This window comes from Pelophylax lessonae, assembly GCF_965119305.1.
Source record: "Pelophylax lessonae genome assembly, chromosome: 3".
In the NCBI taxonomy this organism is placed as follows: Eukaryota; Metazoa; Chordata; class Amphibia; order Anura; family Ranidae; genus Pelophylax; species Pelophylax lessonae.
Window position 1 is genome coordinate 624,153,741 of NC_138770.1, and position 20,402 is coordinate 624,174,142.

Sequence of the window (20,402 nt, forward strand, 5' to 3'; positions counted from 1 at the left end):
ACATGTCCCGGCATTGGACCAGTGTGCTGTCTATCATAAGAGCTTGTCCAGGAGGCGAGACTTTGTATAACAGCGGCCGTCGAGTAACCGGGAGATTCCTGCTTTGTGGAATCCGACGGCGCTCGACCCCCTTTCCCTCCGAGGCACATAGTGTATAACACACGCACATTATTTTCTTTGTGATTTCAGGGAGAAAAAGTGCGTGTTATACGCCAATAAATACGGTATATAGATTCATTACACACAGAGTGATATATTTCAAGCATTTCTTTCTTTAATTTCTTTTAATTTTGATGATTATGGCTTACAGTTAGTGAAAACCCAAAATTTAGTATCTCAGAAAATTAGAATATTACATAAGACCAAAAAAAAAAGGACTTTTAATACAGAAATGTTGGCTTAGTGAAAAGTATGTCCTTGTACAGTATAGTATGCACTCAATACTTGGTCGGCTCCTTTTGCATGACTTACTGTATCAATGAGGCGTGGCATGAAGGCGATCAGCCTGTGGCACTGCTGTGGTGTTATGGAAGCCCAGGTTGCTTTGATAGCGGCCTTCAGCTCATCTGCATTGTTGGGTCTGGTGTCTCTCATCTTCCTCTTGACAATACCCCACAGATTCTCTATGGGGTTTAGGTCAGGCGAGTTTGCTGGCCAATCAAGCACAGTGATACCATGATTATTAAACCAGGTATTGGTACTTTTGGCAGTGTGGGCAGGTGCCAAGTCCTGCTGGAAAATGAAATCAGCATCTCCATAAAGCTGGTCAGCAGAGGGAAGCATGAAGTGCTCTAGAATGTCCTGGTAGAGGGTTGTGCTGACTTTTTTTATTTGTATGGCTGAATTCGCACTGTATCCGCACTGTATCCGCAACGCAGTTGAATCGGATCGCACAGTGGTTCACACTTGTGCGATCCGATTCTGTGCGTACTGTCAGATCGCACTGCGATATGCGATCAAACTGGGGGTGTCGTTAACATTTAATTGACACCCCCTGCGTATCGCATATGGCAGTGTGAACTGCCAGAGGTGCGGATGCGATGCGGGATCACGCTGCATATTCGCAGCATTCCCGCATCGCACAAGTGTGAACCGGCACTTAATGTTTATTAGAGAGTAGTTTTATTTGTTTATTTTGGTGCTAATGACTGTTATTGGAAATTTTGTTATGTCTTTGTGTCTTATTCTGTTCATTGTTGTGATCTTTTGTTGTCTTTGTTGAGTGTGGCATGTGTTGCAATAATTTGCCTTTGGGATCAATAATGTATTCTGAATCTGAATCTACCAACAGGGCCGGACTGGCCTACCGGGATACCGGGAAATTTCCCGGTGGGCCGCCGGCCCTGGGGCCGCTTTAAAATTGTGGCCGCTTTAAGACGCAGCCGCTATTGCGGCCGCTTTAAGACGCGGCCGCTATTGTGGCCGCTTTAAGATGCGGCCGCTATTGTGGCGGCTTTATGACGCGGCCGCTATTGTGGCCGCTTTAAGACGCGGCCGCTATTGGGACCGCCCCGCGGCCGCGCTGTGATGGCTGCTGCATCCCTGGTGAAGTCCGTACTATGTCAGCCGCTATGAGCGGCATGACGTCAGAGCGGCGGCGCCGGCCGGCGGTGGATCATGTGACTGAGTCTGTCAGCAAGACGGACGGTCACGGTGACGGCGCCGAGGGACCCACTACACGGACGCCAGCCCAGCAGCCCAGCACCCGGGGAATCGAGTCCGACTGTCACAGTCTGACCAAGTTAGTACTAAAAAAATCAGCAGACTGCAGTGCAATTATTGATCCCATCCTCCGACCTCCACCAGACCACCACAGATCTTCTCCCTAATAGGATGGGGGGGAAGCAGTGGCGGTGGGGAGGATGGCACCCCCCATCACCACTGCCACCAATCTCCCCTCACCACCACTGCCAACGATTCCCACCCCCCTCACCACCACTGCCAACGATTCCCACCACCCTCACCACCACTGCCACCGATTCCCACCCCCCTCACCACCACTGCCACCGATTCCCACCCCCCTCACCACCACTGCCACCTATTCCCACCCCCCTCACCACCACTGCCACCGATTCCCACCCCCCTCACCACCACTGCCACCGATTCCCACCCTCCTCACCACCACTGCCACCTATTCCCACCCCCTTCACCACCACCACCACTGCCACCGATTCCCACCCCCCTCACCACCACTGCCAACGATTCCCACCCCCCTCACCACCACCACCACTGCCACCGATTCCCACCCCCCTCACCACCACTGCCACCGATTCCCACCCCCCTCACCACCACTGCCAACGATTCCCACCCCCCTCACCACCACTGCCACCGATTCCCACCCCCCTCACCACCACTGCCACCGATTCCCACCCCCCTCACCACCACTGCCACCTATTCCCACCCCCCTCACCACCACTGCCACCGATTCCCACCCCCCTCACCACCACTGCCACCGATTCCCACCCTCCTCACCACCACTGCCACCTATTCCCACCCCCCTCACCACCACTGCCACCGATTCCTACCCCCCTCACCACCACTGCCAACGATTCCCACCCCCCTCACCACCACCACCACTGCCACCGATTCCCACCCCCCTCACCACCACTGCCACCGATTCCCACCCCCCTCACCACCACTGCCACCGATTCCCACCCCCCTCACCACCACTGCCACCTATTCCCACCCCCCTCACCACCACCACCACTGCCACCTATTCCCACCCCCCTCACCACCACCACCACTGCCACTGATTCCCACCCCCCTCACCACCACTGCCACCGATTCCCACCCCCCTCACCACCACTGCCACCTATTCCCACCCCCTCACCACCACTGCCACCTATTCCCACCCCCCTCACCACCACTGCCACCGATTCCCACCCCCCTCACCACCACTGCCACCGATTCCCACCCCCCTCACCACCACTGCCACCGATTCCCACCCCCCTCACCACCACTGCCACCGATTCCCACCCCCCTCACCACCACTGCCACCGATTCCCACCCCCCTCACCACCACTGCCACCGATTCCCACCCCCCTCACCACCACTGCCACCTATTCCCACCCCCCTCACCACCACTGCCACCTATTCCCACCCCCCTCACCACCACTGCCAACTATTCCCACCCCCCTCACCACCACTGCCACCAATTCCCACCCCCCTCACCACCACTGCCACCGATTCCCACCCCCCTCACCACCACCACCACTGCCACCGATTCCCACCCCCCTCACCACCACCACTACTGCCGATTCCCACCCCCCTCACCACTGCCACCGATTCCCACCCCCCTCACCACCACTGCCACCGATCCCACCCCCCTCATCACCACCCCCTCATCACCACCACCGCTGCCACTGATCCCACCCCCCTCATCACTACCCCTGCTGCCACCAATCCCAACCCCCTCACCACCACCCCTGATGCCACTGATCCCACCCCCCTCACCACCACCGCTCCCACCACCCCTGCTGCCACTTATCCCACCCCCCTCACCATCACCACCACTTCCACTGATTCCACCCCCCTCACCACCACCCCTGCTGCCACTCATCCCACCCCCCTCATCATGTCTGCAACCTCTGACATCTCCTGTACCATGTCTGCACAGCCCCTGACATCTCCTGTACCATGTCCGCACAGCCCCTGACATCTCCTGTACCATATCCGCACAGCCCCTGACATCTCCTGTACCATGTCCGCACAGCCTCTGACATCTCCTGTACCATGTCCACACAGCCTCTGACATCTCCTGTACCATGTCCGCACAGCCCCTGACATCTCCTGTACCATGTCCGCACAGCCCCTGACATCTCCTGTACCATGTCCGCACAGCCCCTGACATCTCCTGTACCATGTCCGCACAGCCTCTGACATCTCCTGTACCATGTCCACACAGCCTGTGACATGACCTGTACCATGTCCACACAGCCTCTGACATCTCCTGTACCATGTCCGCACAGCCCCTGACATCTCCTGTACCATGTCCGCACAGCCCCTGACATCTCCTGTACCATGTCCGCACAGCCCCTGACATCTCCTGTACCATGTCCGCACAGCCTCAGACATCTCCTGTACCATGTCCGCACAGCCTCTGACATCTCCTGTACCATGTCCACACAGCCTCTGACATCTCCTGTACCATGTCCGCACAGCCTGTGACATCTCCTGTACCATGTCTGCACAGCCTGTGACATCTCCTGTACCATGTCCGCACAGCCTCTGACATCTCCTATACCATGTCCGCACAGCCCCTGACCTCTCTTGTACCATGTCCTCACAGTCCCTGACATTTCCTGTACCATGTCCGCACAGCCCCTGACATCTCCTGTACCATGTCCGCACAGCCTCTGACACCTCCTGTACCATGTCCGCACAGCCTCTGACATCTCCTGTACCATGTCCACACAGCCTCTGACATCTCCTGTACCATCTCCGCACAGCCTCTGACATCTCCTGTACCATGTCCGCACAGCCTGTGACATCTCCTGTACCATGTCTGCACAGCCTGTGACATCTCCTGTACCATGTCCGCACAGCCTATTACATCTCCTGCACCATGTCTCCACAGCCCCTGACATCTCCTGCACCATGTCTCCACAGCCCCTGACATCTCCTGCACCATGTCTCCACAGCCCCTGACATCTCCTATACCATGTCTCCACAGCCCCTGACATGTCCTGTACCATGTCCACATGCCCCTGACATCTCCTGTACCATGTCCACACAGCCCCTGACATCTCCTGTACCATGTCCACACAGCCCCTGACATCTCCTGTACCATGTCTCCACAGCCCCTGACATCTCCTGTACCATGTCCGCACAGCCTCTGACATCTCCTGTATCATGTCCGCACAGCCCCTGACATCTCCTGTACCATGTCCACACAGCCCCTGACATCTCCTGTACCATGTCTCCACAGCCCCTGACATCTCCTGTACCATGTCTCCACAGCCCCTGACATCTCCTGAACCATGTCTTCACAGCCCCTGACATCTCCTGTACCATGTCCGCACAGCCTATGACATCTCCTGCACCATGTCTCCACAGCCCCTGACATCTCCTGCACCATGTCTCCACAGCCCCTGACATCTCCTGCACCATGTCTCCACAGCCCCTGACATGTCCTGTACCATGTCCACACAGCCCCTGACATCTCCTGTACCATGTCTCCACAGCCCCTGACATCTCCTGTACCATGTCCGCACAGCCTCTGACATCTCCTGTATCATGTCCGCACAGCCCCTGACATCTCCTGTACCATGTCCACACAGCCCCTGACATCTCCTGTACCATGTCTCCACAGCCCCTGACATCTCCTGCACCATGTCTCCACAGCCCCTGACATCTCCTGTACCATGTCCGCACAGCCCCTGACATCTACTGTACCATGTCTCCACAGCCCCTGACATCTCCTGTACCATGTCTCCACAGCCCCTGACATCTCCTGTACCATGTCTCAACAGCCCCTGACATGTCCTATACCATGTCCGCACAGCCCCTGACATGTCCTGTACCATGTCCACACAGCCCCTGACATGTCCTGTACCATGTCCACACAGCCCCTGACATGACCTGTACCATGTCCGCACAGCCTATGACATCTCCTTTACCATCTCCGCACTTTTACCACTTTTAACTAGAATTTGCTCTTTTATATATAAAGCCCTATATGCTTTCATATCTATCTTATCTATGTATAATACACTCTTCAAATTTGCTTTAAAATGCATGGTTTTCCCTTTTATGAACACGGAAATAATGGCGCTATGCTGTTGGGCCGGTATAATAATGCTATGGGGCTGGTATGACATTTTTTCCAGGGCTGAATTTTATTCCCAGTCCGGCCCTGTCTACCAACAATTGCAATTTGGATGGACTGACCCTTTAGTATAAAAAAATTATAAGAGAGTTTTTCTTATATCTAAAATCTTTGCTCCCATAAATGTGTAAATCTTCCAGTAAAGGGTATGTTTTGTTTTATTATTTTTATGAACATTCTCAAAAGGTTACATATAAACATTTTCCATTATTATTTTAACTGAATCACAATGAATTGTGATTTTAGAAATAGTGACATTTTTCACAAAAAATTTCCAATGCCCAAGCACAGCAGCATATGATAGTCACAGGGTCTGCACACTTCTGGCTCCATCTTGTTTTTCCTCTACAAAGTTTTTCAAAAACAACACTCGAGCATCTGCAGTCTGCCAGTGACTTATTTACCATTAGCCTTATTTGCCATTTCCTCATTTTATTATATCTACATATTGTCAGACTACAAAAACCAGTTAGGCAATAATGGCAAATAAAAAAAAAAAACGCATTTATTATCTTACTAATATTTTCATTTTATAATTGCATATTTAAAAATTTTAAAGGTCATTTATTACTAATATTTTTTTAAATATATTGTTTATTATGCTTTAATACTGCACACCAAAACCTTCCCACAATCTCTCTAGTAAAGTGACGCTGTCACAGAGGGTCACTTGTAGAGAAGGTATACCTTGTGTGTTGAAATGCTGCCTTCTCACTTGTCCCCGGCCACCGAACATATTAAACGCTTTGGGTGAATCAAATACCCACAGTGGTATTCCCCGCCAGCTTATGTTATTTATCAATAACGCTTATGTTCTGTACTGACCTGATTAAAAAAAAAAAAAAAATATATATATATATATATATATATATATATATATATATAATATTTTATATTATATAATTATATATATATATATATATATATATATATATATATATATATAATATTATTAATATTATTATATATTATATATAAATTATATATATAAATACATATTATATATATATATATATATATATATATATATATATATATATAATATATATATATATATATATATATATATATATATATATATATCAAATACGTTTAAAACAGATTATCATGCTTGTTATATGCAACATCTATATGTTCTATAATTCCTTTATCTTTTGTGTTAATTAAATTTTGAACAAGACCACAGATTAGCATAAACTGAAGTGTAAACCTTTTTTATTCCATATTTGTCCATTTATCAAGTTAAAAAGATCTGAACAGGCTATTTATTGAAACAATGTACCAAATAAAAGACATTTAACTCCTTAAAAAAAACAGTATAAACATTTGAATGTAGACAGTTAAAGCGGAGTTCCAGCCACATACACATTTTTTACCTAAAAATACCCCGCTAATCCTAAACTATCCCCAATTACCCTAGAATAAAGAAAAATACTTACCTTTAAAATTGATTGCAGAGCGCAGCCATCTCTGGTGTGGGCATCTGAAGCCATGGTGTCCCCCGCTGTGTCCTTCTTCCGCGTTCCTGGCTACCCAGAATGCCGATTGCAATCTCGCGCATGCTCTGTAGATTGCGATCAGCAATCAGAGTAGCGGCCGGGGCCGTTCCCATTGCATCCTGCAAAGTAGGAAGTGACGTCGGGGGCCACGCCCGCACAAGGAGGAAGAGGAAGGAAGGTACGTTTATTTTCATTAAAAACAACGTAAGTGGAACTCCGCTTTAATCATAGTGGTATGGCTAAGTTAACCGACGAGTACAGATGCTGCTAAATTCAGATTGGGCATCTAGGCATTAATGCACTTTGGTCATGAAAGAGTTAATTTTGTAGTCTACAATTATATGTAGGTATATGAAGACATATATTTGCTCAATACATTAGCCTTACAGAGCTGTACCTAGGTTGAGCTTTGCTGACCCACCTATCTCATGGACTGTTTCACTGTAAAGAATAAAAGATGAGGCTATCTGCAGTCTCTTGTTATGTGAAAGACCACAAAGATCATATGATCTAGGCTGCATCCACTTTTGTCAAACGGCGAGTGGGAAAAAAATGTTTTTGATTTTTAGCAGGAAAAGGGTTATTTGGTAATGCTACCGATCAATGTGATGTGTTAATCTTAATAAAAGGTTCATTGCAAAACATGTGTTTTCCTCTTTACTGTTTGTTTCCCAAAGTGTCGGAAAAAATATATAAATTAATAATAATGATAATTAATATATATATATATATATATATATATATATATTTTTATTTTATTTTTTCTTTAACCACTTCTGGACCAAGCCCATTTCTGACACTTGTTGTTTACAAGTTAAAATCTGTATTTTTAGCTAGAAAATTACTTAGAACCCCAAACAGTATATATTTTTTAGCAAAGACTCTGGAGAATAAAATGGCGGTCGTTGCAATATTTTTTGTCACGCGGTATTTTATTTGCACAGCGGTCTTGCAAACGCCATTTTTTGGGAAAAAATACATTTCACTGCTTTTAATAAAACTAAACAGTAATGTTAGCTCATTTTTTTTTTTGTATTTTGTGAAAGATGATGTTACGCCAAGTAAATTGATGCTATACTTTGATTAAAAAGTGTTCCTTTAATTTTTTTGAGCAGTGTATATACAGGTGCATCTCATAAAATTAGAATATCATCAAAATGTTAATTTAATTTAGTAATTAAATTCAAAAAGTTAAATATTTTTATATAGATGTGTTACACACAGAGTGATATATTTCAACCATTTCTTTCTTTTAATTTTGATGATTATGGCTTACAGCTAGTGAAAATCCAAAATTCAGTATCTCAGAAAATTAGAATATTACATAAGACCAATAAAAAAAAAAAAGGAATTTTTAAAACAGAAATGTTGACTTACTGAAAAGTATGTCCATGTACAGTATAGTATGCACTCAATAATTGGTCGGGGCTCCTTTTGCATGAATTACTGTATCAATGTGGCGTGGCATGGAGGCGATCAGCCTGTGGCACTGCTGAGGTGTTATGGAAGCCCAGGTTGCTTTGATAGTGGCTTCCAGCTTGTCTGCATTGTTGAGTCTGGTGTCTCTCAGTATCAACACAAAGTGTCATTTCTTCACTGTTGTCACATGAAAAGATATAATAAAATATTTACAAAAATGTATGAGGGGTGTACTCACTTTTAAGAGATACTGTATATTAGAAGGCCGGTATGGTGGCCTGAATTTTTGTGAGGAGCCCGGGGGAAGGGGGTATTTAAGCAGCCCACTCACCTTGTTCCTTGCCGATTCCAGTGCACGATACTACTCAATTCGTAGCCTTCGTCGGCGGTTCTCGCTCGCTGTTGCAGGTAGGATTTGAACCTTTTTTCGTTTCATACGCAATGTTACGATTCGTTATGTTTCCTATCCCGCATCCCTTCGTACTTAGCTGTTTCCTATCCCGCATCCCTTCGTACCAAGTTGTTGTTGGTCGTGTCCAGACATCATTCTACACAGGCGTAGTAGATTTGTAGGTTCCCTCTGCCTTGCTTGTCATCCCATCCACAAACATTCGATTCGTTCGTAGATCCAAGCCTTCAAGCTGCTGTCGGTCATTGTCCGATATCACTCGACACAGGCTTCACTGGTTATAGGATTCACTGTCCATAAGGTTGCCGCCTTATCCATTTGGAGATCAGAATGTATTGTTAGCACGGGTTCTGTGGCTGATTGAGGTGGTAATTAGACCCACCTGGTGCCTTGTCTGCACTTTGATTAGCCTGGAGGGCATGGTGGTTGGTATGTGTTCGGTTTACACAAACACATATTATACTCTAGCTTTATAACTCCAACCCAAGTCGGCACAATTTGTCCTTGTTTTCGCCTCCCTGTTGAGGCTACTTTCTTGCAATCATTGCAAGCACGTCTCCAGTGGCACATGATCCAACCATTCATTGTCTCTAGTGGCACACAATTTGGCCACTCACGTTTAATTTTCTGTTGTTTTTCCCTCAGGTTAGTCATGTTCAAGTTGCTCCATCCTGCACTAGGTTGAACGTGCTTTCCACAAAAAAAAAAAAAATATATATATATATATAATACAAAAAATAATGTGTGTGTATATATATATATATATATATATATATATATATATATATATATGTATATATATAAATGATGTTTTTCCAACAGGCTTTGTGCTTCTGCAACATGGCCTCCCTCTTGAGGTTCCTGCTGCAAGCTCTCAGTTACTGCTCATACCAATCATTACCCGTTTACAGGCACCACAAGCTTCTGCTACATGGCCCCCTTCTCGAGGTTCTTTGCCACAAGCTCTCAGTCGCCACTCATACCACTAATTTGCCTGTTCACACTTACAACTCATGTGACTTCTTAGGTCGCAAACACCGACATGCTTCAGCATGCCTCTTTTCAGTGTCAGCTCATTTATATACGTCACTCGGTCAGCGTGGCCTTGGTTGTCCCCATACATCTTCCACTTTTCTCTACTGCTTTGTTTTCGCCTCCCTTTGAGGCTACTTTCTTGCAACACACATTGCAAGCTCGTCTCCAGTGGCACTCAGCCCGGCCACTCACGTTTTCTTGTCTGTCTTTCTCCATAGGTCAGTGAGGTCAAGTCGTTCCTTCCTGCATTAGGTTGGACATTTTTCTCAAAGGTAATATGACATACATACACACATGCAGGGCTTCGGATGCTTTTACCTAGGAGGTTTTGTCACGTTTTAGGGGTAGGGGGGCGAACTTAGGGCTCTCCTTCGCGCCAGGTTAAACCTGGACCTCCATGTTACCTTCTTCAGGTCCCCGGTCGCCAGATTAGTCTCGGCCACAACCAGGACCTATATTCTATCAGGGCACAAGTCAGGTGAGTAGTACACGGGATACTCTCCCACATCAACCTGCAGCACCCTTTATTTATCTCGATACCTCACATACACGAATTGGGCTGGAACTTAGCTACTGTCACATTTTCTTTCTTACCTATTTTCTTAAGGACATCACCTTCAAACTGCGCAGACACATTTGCTAAACAGTTGCTTGCTGACAGTGCAGGCGTTAGCAGGCCAACCAAACGTCACCTACTACAGAACGCAACATTTCTACTTAGGCTACAACTAGACTGCAGCCTATCAACCCAGTACGCCCTGGTGCCCTGGTTCACAGGTCCATGCATGACACTGGCCAGGCACCCGAGCTATTGGTTATTTGGCCATGCACCTCCTGGCTAACCTTGGTTGCCCCGCACTCTTCAAGTTTTATAAATTTCCACTCTTCAGCATTCACCGGAATGCATCTACGCCTGTCGTTCCTTTTTCTGTTCTTCCTCCCCCTTGCTTCTTATTTATTCTTACGTACTCCATCTCTCCTCCGCTGTTCTCATTTTCTAAAACTCTTCTTAAACATACACCCTCCCCCCCTCTTTTCTCATTATAGCTGGAGTCATGTCACGGTCCAGCAGTGAGGACCTTGCCTTACCCCTCTGTCACCCACCACGGGTTCAGAGCCAGGCAGCACTCAGTCCCTCAGGGGATGGACTTATCCCCAAGCTCAGGGCAAAGTTGTGGTATAGGACCATTCCCCACCCCGCCACGGGCAGGAAAGCCAAATTATTCTGGCTGCTGTTCCCAACACCCAGCATCCCTGCAGTCCATCTCCTCAGCTCTCACCCAGCTGCACACCATGATCGGCACGCTGACTGCAGCAGTCCCTGATGTGCAAGCGTGAGTAGCAGTTCTAGAGGTGCACCCAGCAGTGACCCCCCTAGACGCGGTCGCAGCGCCCATCTTGGCACTACCACCCATAGGTACGCCGAACACTAGTTCAACTATTTTTCCTGCACACCTTGTCCCTGCTGGCATTAGGAAGGACATCCTGGAGGGAAAGGATGTTAACCTGGACTCCCTGCTCATCTCGGTCAACGATCTGACCGAGAATAAGTCCTACGCCTGTGGGGACAGGTCCGTTGTTCTCAAGGCCAAAGACCCCAGGCTCAATCGCAAACTGTTAATCACAGAGTTTGTGCTGGCCTTCGGTATGTTTAGCGACGTGTTGTGCTCGGCCAACCCCGGCAGGAAGGAAGAGATGGATTTGTACCTCCATTTAGTGGTTGACTTAGGGTACAAATTCGGAGGCTCTGCGATTTATGACTACCACTGCTCGTTCGCAGCCAGAGCCGCAGCCAAACTCGCCCAGTTCCAAACCAGCATGTATTGGAGCATCGTGGACACTGAGTTGTTCTGCCGCCACTTTGCGGGTCTGCGTTCCCCGCTTTGTGCTGTTTGCCAGACCTACACACACACACGGCAAACTGGTGCTCCAACACGGATGCCAGACGTTCCTTGACCTTCCCCTCTACATCTAGTGTCACTCAAGGCATGCTTGCCCCTATGCAACATCCTCAGGTGGAAAAGTTGGGACGGCCCATCCAGTCACTAGGCAAGACACCTATCTACAAGAACTTCAACTATGGTACTTGCAGCTTCAACCAATGCCGACTGCTCTACATTTGTGTCAACTGTCATAGAGCTCATCCCAAGAGCACATGCACCCTCAAGCATCCCAGCTCATCCTGACTGAGCCGGGTGAACGTACTCTCATCCATCACCCGCATACACACTATTCCTGGTATGCGGGTTTATCTCCGGATTCCACACAGGGCTCATCACCCTACCCCACACCACCCAAGAGTGCAGTTACCTCCACTCAGCCTCCACTGACAAGCAGGCTATTGACAATCTGTTCCAGACTGAGCTCCTTCGCAAAGTCGCCTTTTTAGAAAGGGAGTTAGCCCTATTGGGCTTGTCAAGGGGAAATTCTCAAATAAATTAGGTTTTGTGTATGACTTGTCTGCGCCTCATTCCTCCCACATCTCCGGTCTTAACACACTATTTCCTTCCGAAGAGTTCTGTCTCAAGTATGCGTCCGTTGACTTAGCAAAGGCATGGGCGCATGGCTGATAAGGCAGATATTTCAGTTGCTTTTAAGCTCTTACCCATTGAACATTCCTTGTGGCAGCAACACGGCATCATATGGAAAGATTCATACTACTTCACTACCAAACTAACCTTCGGCTCAAAGACCAGTTCATGGCTCTTCGATACGTCCCTCACCTGGATCCTAATTTACCAGGCGCAGTGCCAGAAAGTCATTCATTACCTGGACAGCTTCCTGCTGATCCAATGGCCCGGTGAGCCCCCCCTTAGATTTATACAAACTAAGGGTAGTGTTCGGCAACCTCAACGTGCCCATAGTGGAGCATAAAGTTGAAGACCCAGTGCAGTCTATCACCTTCCTAGGAATCACCCTTGACACCTGCTCTATGCAGACCAGCCTACCCCCTGACAAGCTGTCCCAGATTGGGGCAGTCATTCACGCCTTTACCACCTCACGAAGTTGCACCAAGAGACAGCTGCAGTCCCTGTTAGGCATGCTAAACTTTGCTATGAGGATTGTCCCTCAGGGGTGTTCCTTCATTTCTCGCCTCCTGGTCTTTCTTTCCCATGCACAGGACCTGATCCAACCTTCAGGCTAGACCAGGAAGCTGCTGCAGATCTAGCAATGTGAGACAACTTCCTTGAGAACTTGAAAGGCATATCCATGTTCATCCCAGCAGCTTCAGCCTCCTCACCTCATATAGTAACAGATGCAGCCTCTTCCACAGGCGTCGCTGACATTTTTGCCACCCATTGGTTTGCAGGTCCATGGCTGCAGGAAATCCTCTTGGTCCCCGGGTTCAGCCAGACATTCTCATTGTTAGAGCTTTACCCTATCGTGGCAGCAGCTCAGGTCTGGGGACACACCTGGGTGGGACAAACCGTGGACTTCTCCACTGACAACCTAGCCACGGCTGAGATTGTCAGCAAAGGCAGGTCCAAGACCCTGGCCATCATGTCCTTCCTATGCAGGCTGGTGCAGATATCCCTTCACTACAATTTCAATGTGCACTGTACTTACATACCTGGTAAGTGCAATCTCGCAGCAGACACACTGTCCCGCCTCAATTTTCCTTTGTATTTCTTACAGAGACCCGGAGCCGACCCAACCTCCTTTCCTATAACACTTTAGTGCACAGCTAACGATGGGCTAACGATGGGCTGAAAGACCACCTTCACAACGCTACGCTGCTACTGCACAGCCTGGAACACCTACGGCAAATTCCTAGGCAGCATGCCCTGGGACGGGCAGAGGTCACATCAAGCACGTCCTGACCTTTGTGTCTTACTGCCACACTCATCTGAGCCTGTCCCACTACACTGTCAGACTGTACCTAGCTGGCATCAAGCATTTTCTCTCCTTACAAGCCCCTGGGAAACCCTCATTGTTCGCGACCCATGCGGTCAAAGCATTGCTGCCTGGCATCCAGAAATATCAGTCAGTATCAAACGCTTGCCCATATCAAGTTACAGGTTCCAGGACATCTCAGCCATCCTGTCCTGGTCCCCTTTTGGGTTGCTTCCCAGCCTGGTCATCCAAGCAGCTATCTACCTGGCCTTCTACGGCTTCCTACGTCCAAGTGAGTTCACTGACAGTGGCCCTGGTTGCCAGGTGCTATGCAGGTGCCATCTGGCCGACCTTCAAGACCATTTTGTTCTACATCTGGCAGTGTCCGAAACTCATCAGTCTGGCACCAGAGTCGACATCAAATTCTTCCAGACCCACAACGAATGGTGTCCAGTAGCAGTTCTGAACTAGTTGTTATCACACCTGCCGAGCCAGTCTAGCTCCTGCCCGTTGTTGCCTTTTCCTTCCAGCCCACTAACAGCTAGCCAGTTCATCAGACATGTTCACATCCTCCTGGCTAATCTAGGCCTCAACCCTAACCAGTTTTCTGGGCACTCCTTCCGGATCGGAGAGGCCTAAGCCACCTCCTAGCACGGGGTGGCGGATCATGTCATCAGAGGATTAGGCATATGGTAATCCGCCTGTTTTACCCGGTACATTCCGAATCCCCAGGTAGAGCTGTACTAAGCCTTCACCCAGCTTGCCCAGTAAATGTCATGTATACAGATAAAACAGCTTTTCCCTATCCTGGTATTTTTGCCATCTTTTGGTGTATTGATCAGCTGACCAGGGCACACCTCAGGTCTATGTTATGTTGTGAGTCTTGTGGCATCTTTATGTGGTTTCACGTCTATCTCGGTTGGAGGGCTCCGACCATAAATTTTAAGGCCATTATGGTGGCCTTAATTAATGGGAGGAGCCTGAGGGAGGGGGGTATTTAAGCAGCCCATTCACCTGTGTTCCTTGTCGGTTCCAGTGCACAATACCCTCCCTCCCATCCCCTTTATAGGACACTTCCTTCACATCCCTCTTCTACAATCAACCATTACTTATCTTGGGTATGCCCCCTTTTTGGTGTACCGACCAGCTGACCACAGCACACCTCAAGTCTATGTTATGTTGTGAGTCTTGGTCTATCTCAGTTGGAGGGCTCCGACCATGTATATACAGTATATATACAGACACACATTTATTTATGTATTTGTTTATTGCTGCTAATGTTTTAAAGATCAGTGTTAACCATAACTGGTATCTCAGTAATATTTTGGTTTTTGAAAGACACCATTGAGATGTATAGTCGCTGGCTATTTATATTGCTTGGTGACTCCAATGGAATTATTTCTTCTCTAGTTTTGGCATGGGATTTATGTCATTCTTTTACATAACAAATTCCCTAGTATTTTATTTGTTTTTTATTATAGAGAATCCACCTGGGGTCTCATGGCACCATTATAAAGCTTTGTATTGGTCACAGCAGTCGGGCAGAATTTTGGAATTTTGGTAGACACATTCCACCAGTGAGTTTACTATAAAAGAAACCAGGAACACGTGTTAAATTATAGATGTTTTTTGAGGTCAACTGTGATCATTTCTAGAATTCCTGGAAAACAGAATCAGGGAAGGCGAGTTTAGAAACATGTGAAGCAACAGACCTCAGTTATCTTTTCTTGAAAAATTTGTATGTTGCCAAACATATTGACACACACAGATGACTTACAGGAGTGTCGGTGGTGTTTTTTTTAATCTAAATGTTTATAGGGTATACAATAAAGAATTCAAATGAAAAGCGAAAGGTTCAAAACTTAGTGCAAGCACACTATGTTAAGAAAGGTAAGATGCAAAGTATTGTGTATATTTTTAAAGTTTGTTTGTTTAATAGGACCCCTGCACAAAAAGATCCCTTAATGTGATTGTTAAGTGTGTGTGTATATATATATATATATATATATATATATATATACTTATGAAACACTGTGCCCATAGGGCTTGCTGTATAATGACTTTTCGAGCCTACTCTGCTTACCAGCACACAGTCACTTAGGGAACAGTTCACATATCCCTCCTTACTCCCGATGGCCCGTCACTCAATAAATAGTCCAGGGGTATTGGTTTTTAATGTTTGTTTTGGAATTTGGATGGGAGAAAGGAATAGCAGGATACTCCAACTGTAACTATTCACAATGGATAAGGACAACTCTCACTTGGCCTCACCAGGTTGCTCGTGGAAGCAGCTGCACTGCTTAATCCATACTGCCACATGTATGGAAAGGGTTAAGTCTCCTTGCTCCTGTCTCTCCAGCAATAGACTTGGTGAATCTACATTATCTTCGGGACACTCACTAGCATCCCCTTTACTGACACCCATCCACGGACTCTTTTAGCTGCAGGGGTTGCCCCCCTCAGGTCAGGCCCCTTGACACAGATCTGTACTCACTGTACTGCGGAATCAGATCCTCCAGTGCCTCCCCTTCCAGTCAGCTTCACCTCTGGGCTCAGTTCCTCACTAGCACTCTCCAGCAGGGCTGCTGATAGACTATTTTGCGCCCTTGGCAAAACCAGCTACTTGCGCCCCCCAATTTTGAAAAAAAAAATATATATTTTTTATTTTCTGCTATAAAACACATCCAATAAATACATGTAAAAATCAAATTTCTTCATCAATTTAGGCCAATATGTATTCTCTTAGATATTTTTGGTAGAAAAAAAAATGTATATTGATTGGCTTGCTCAAATGTTATAGCGTTTACAAACTATGGTATATTTTTATTGATTTTTTATTTTTTTTTTTACTAGTATTGGCGGCGATCAGCAATTTTTAACAGGACTGCAACATTGTGGCAGACAAATATGACACGGAAATCACACTTTTTGGGGACCAGTGACACCAATACAGTGATCAGTGCTAAAAATATGCACTGTAGCTGTACTAATGATACTGGCAGGGAAGGGGATAACATCAGGGGTGATCAAAGGGTTAAATGTGTTATCTAGGAGTGTTTACTAACTGTGTGGGGGGGGGTTGCTTTGACTGGGGGAAGACAGAGATCCGTGTTCCTGTTTGGCAGGAACACAGGATCTCCAGCTTCCCCTCTCATAGAATGGCGATCTGCCTTGTTTATATAGGCAGACCGCCGTTCTGTCTGCCTCGGAAATGATTGGGGGGCTCCGGCAGACTTTGGGTCCGCTGTGTCCCGATAAAAAAAAAAGACATAAAGGTACGGTACGTTTTCTCGTGCTGAAGGGACACCCTGCCTCAGTATATGTGCATGGGGTGGTCTGGAAGCGTATATATACAAAAGCAGCATTATAATAATATTATATTTATATATAATATTATATTTACTGCTGATATATAATATTGGGGATCACACAAGACTGCTGCTTTTGTATATATTATATTTTCCTGCTGATATAATATTGGGGAATGGGACACAAGACTGCTGCTTATATAATTTACTTCTGATATCACACACTGGCCCGTCCTCATCTCTTCTTATCTAGATCATTAATCAAGTATCCAATGACCATATTGTCCATGACCATACTATAATAAATATGTACAAGTACATGATGCCATAATATACTGTGCACAGCCTGGGAATTCCGAATATGATTGCTGCAGCTGCAGACTGTATATACTGTTTGTCTACAGCCTGAGCCAGGCAGCAATTATTACAGGCCGCACTATCTGTTACACACAAGCACTATACCTTCTCTCTTCTCTTCTCAGTTTCAGCCTGAGCCTCCACAGTCCACACTGTGTGGGACAGACAGCCAGGGACTGCGCGGGCTCCTCTGTTGTGGGTGGGACTGGACAGGAGCAGGGAATGACGTCACGTTGAGGTGGGCGGAGCGCCGCACCCGCTCTCAGCACCTCATTGGCTGGCATGGCATCTGCCCTGGGCACACACTGCCAGCCAGGCCACAGGGAGGGGCCAATCCTATTCATGCAGTGTGCACAGACAGCGCTGCCCGAACGGCCCGTGAGGCCTGCACAGCAACAATGCACATAGTGACACCCACTTTCAGCAGCCCAGACACAGGACACAGCACTATTCTGGCGGAGCCACGATGGCAGCAGCTACCGCCGGGCCTGGCGAACTGATTGATTATCCATCTGGGTTAGGCTAGGCAGCAGTGCACCCTAGACGGCTGCCTAATTGACCTAGCGGGAGCGCCGCCCCTGCTTTCCAGGCCCTCAGGTCGCCTACCTGAGGCTGCATGGCACTTCAACAGAGGAGGAGGCTGCAGCCACCCCCTCCCACCGGGACTCCGCTATCCAGCCAGAAGACCCAGAGCACATGTGCTCCTGGCTTTTATTCAGTATCCCAGCATGCACTGAGGCACTTTTCCTCTGCCAAATCACCAGGGCTGTATCAAACGCCTATGCACTCATTTGTCAGGTTTCCTCCCACTGACCAATATGCCTCCCTATTGGACCAGTGTGAAACACTCTGCAGACAGAAAGAGTTGCATACTGAGCACAATGAGCAGACCTCACTAACAGGTCCTGCTCTCTGGTAGGCAGAGAACAATATAGATTTACCTGCAGTCCTTCTGGTAAGCAGACAGGACTCAAAACTATACTTTCTCTCTAGAACCTATCTAGGAGGGTGCTACCACAAGGTTTAAGAGTGTGTCTATGGGAATGTTTGACCATTCTTCCAGAAGTGCATTTGTGAGGTCAGGCACTGATATTGGACAAGAAGACCTGGCTCGCAGTCTCCACTCTAATTCTTTCCAATAAGATTTAGAATTAGCCCCACCCCCAATCCCTCATCACAGGCTTTGACTGACTGCAGTGGGAGCCAATGGCTCTAGTTTTCCCAGTGCTCAGAGTGGGCTGACAGCAGGGATTTCGGCCTTTCCCTCTTTTCCTCTCCCCCTGGCTGATGTCTGTGGCCCCTCCCTCTGCAGTGTTCGGACTGGGCTGACATCAGCAGGGATCTCAGTCCTTCCCTCTTCTCCTTTCCTCCCGGCTGATGTCTGTGGCCCCTCCCTCTGCAGTGCTCGGAGCAGGCTGACATCAGCGGGGATCCTAGCCCTTCCCTCTTCTCCTCCCGGCTGATGTCTGTGGCCCCTCCCTCTGCAGTGCTCGGAGCAGGCTGACATCAGCGGGGATCTCAGCTCTTCCCTCTTCTCCTTTCCTCCTGGCTGATGTCTGTGGCCCCTCCCTCTGCAGTGCTCGGAGCAGGCTGACATCAGCGGGGATCCAAGCCCTTCCCTCTTCTCCTCCCGGCTGATGTCTGTGGCCCCTCCCTCTGCAGTGCTCAGAGCGGGCTGACATTAGCAGAGATCTTGGCTCTTCCCTCTTCTCCTCTCCTCCTGGCTGATGTCTGTGGCCCCTCCCTCTGCAGTGCTCGGAGCAGGCTGACATTAGCAGGGATCTCGGCTCTTCCCTCTTCTCCTCTCCCCCGGCTGATGTCTGTGGCCCCTCCCTCTGCAGTGCTCGGAGCAGGCTGACATTAGCAGGGATCTTGGCCCTTCCCTCTTCTCCTCTCCCCATGGCTGATTTCTGTGGCCCCTCCCTCTGCAGTGCTCAGAGCAGGCTGACATTAGCAGGGATCTCGGCTCTTCCCTCTTCTCCTCTCCCCCGGCTGATGTCTGTGGCCCCTCCCTCTGCAGTGCTCGGAGCAGGCTGACATTAGCAGGGATCTTGGCCCTTCCCTCTTCTCCTCTCCCCCTGGCTGATGTCTGTGGCCCCTCCCTCTGCAGTGCTCGGAGCAGGCTGACATTAGCGGGGATCTCAGCCCTTCCCTCTTCTCCTCTCCCCATGGCTGATATCTGTGGCCCCTCCCTCTGCAGTGCTCGGGGCAAGCTAACGTCAGTGGGGATCTCGGCCCATCCCTCTGCAGTATTTGGAGTAGAGAAGAAGAGATCCGGCGGGTCATGTGACTGCACCTTATACCGTTATAATCTTTTTACAAAACGGATTACATAATTTTATAAGGATTTTAACCAATAATTTTTTTGGGGGGGATTTAAATTATGTTATAATGCTGACTCCTGAGCTGAGAGGGGGAGAGAAGACAGGGGACACAGGAACCTTTTAAAAAACATTTTATTGTTTTATTCTAGGTTTTTTTTAGTACATACCATAGAGAGGGATAAATGACACAGCACAAGCACAGTGCTATCTATCATGCTTTAAAGGATCAGGATATTTTTTATTTTGTTTTTTGGGTTACAACCACTTTAAGATCGTCATTGTACATACTCTAAATAAATAAGACATGGCCAGAAAATAAGCCCTAGAGTGTTTTTTGTAGCCAACATTAACCACTTAAGCCCCGGAAGATTTTACCCCCTTCCTGACCAG

The 20,402-nt window shown here is 47.8% G+C and overlaps 1 pseudogene across 1 annotated transcript in view; it reads left to right on the top strand.

Moving 5' to 3' along the window:
* Nucleotides 1-12,375, top strand: part of LOC309550651 — a 113,237-nt pseudogene extending 100,862 nt beyond the window's left edge. The window contains exon 4 of the transcript in view: nt 11,607-12,375. The product of the transcript in view is annotated as an uncharacterized misc_RNA (transcript). The remainder of the gene's footprint in view (nt 1-11,606) is intronic.
* Nucleotides 12,376-20,402: the final 8,027 nt, after the last annotated feature.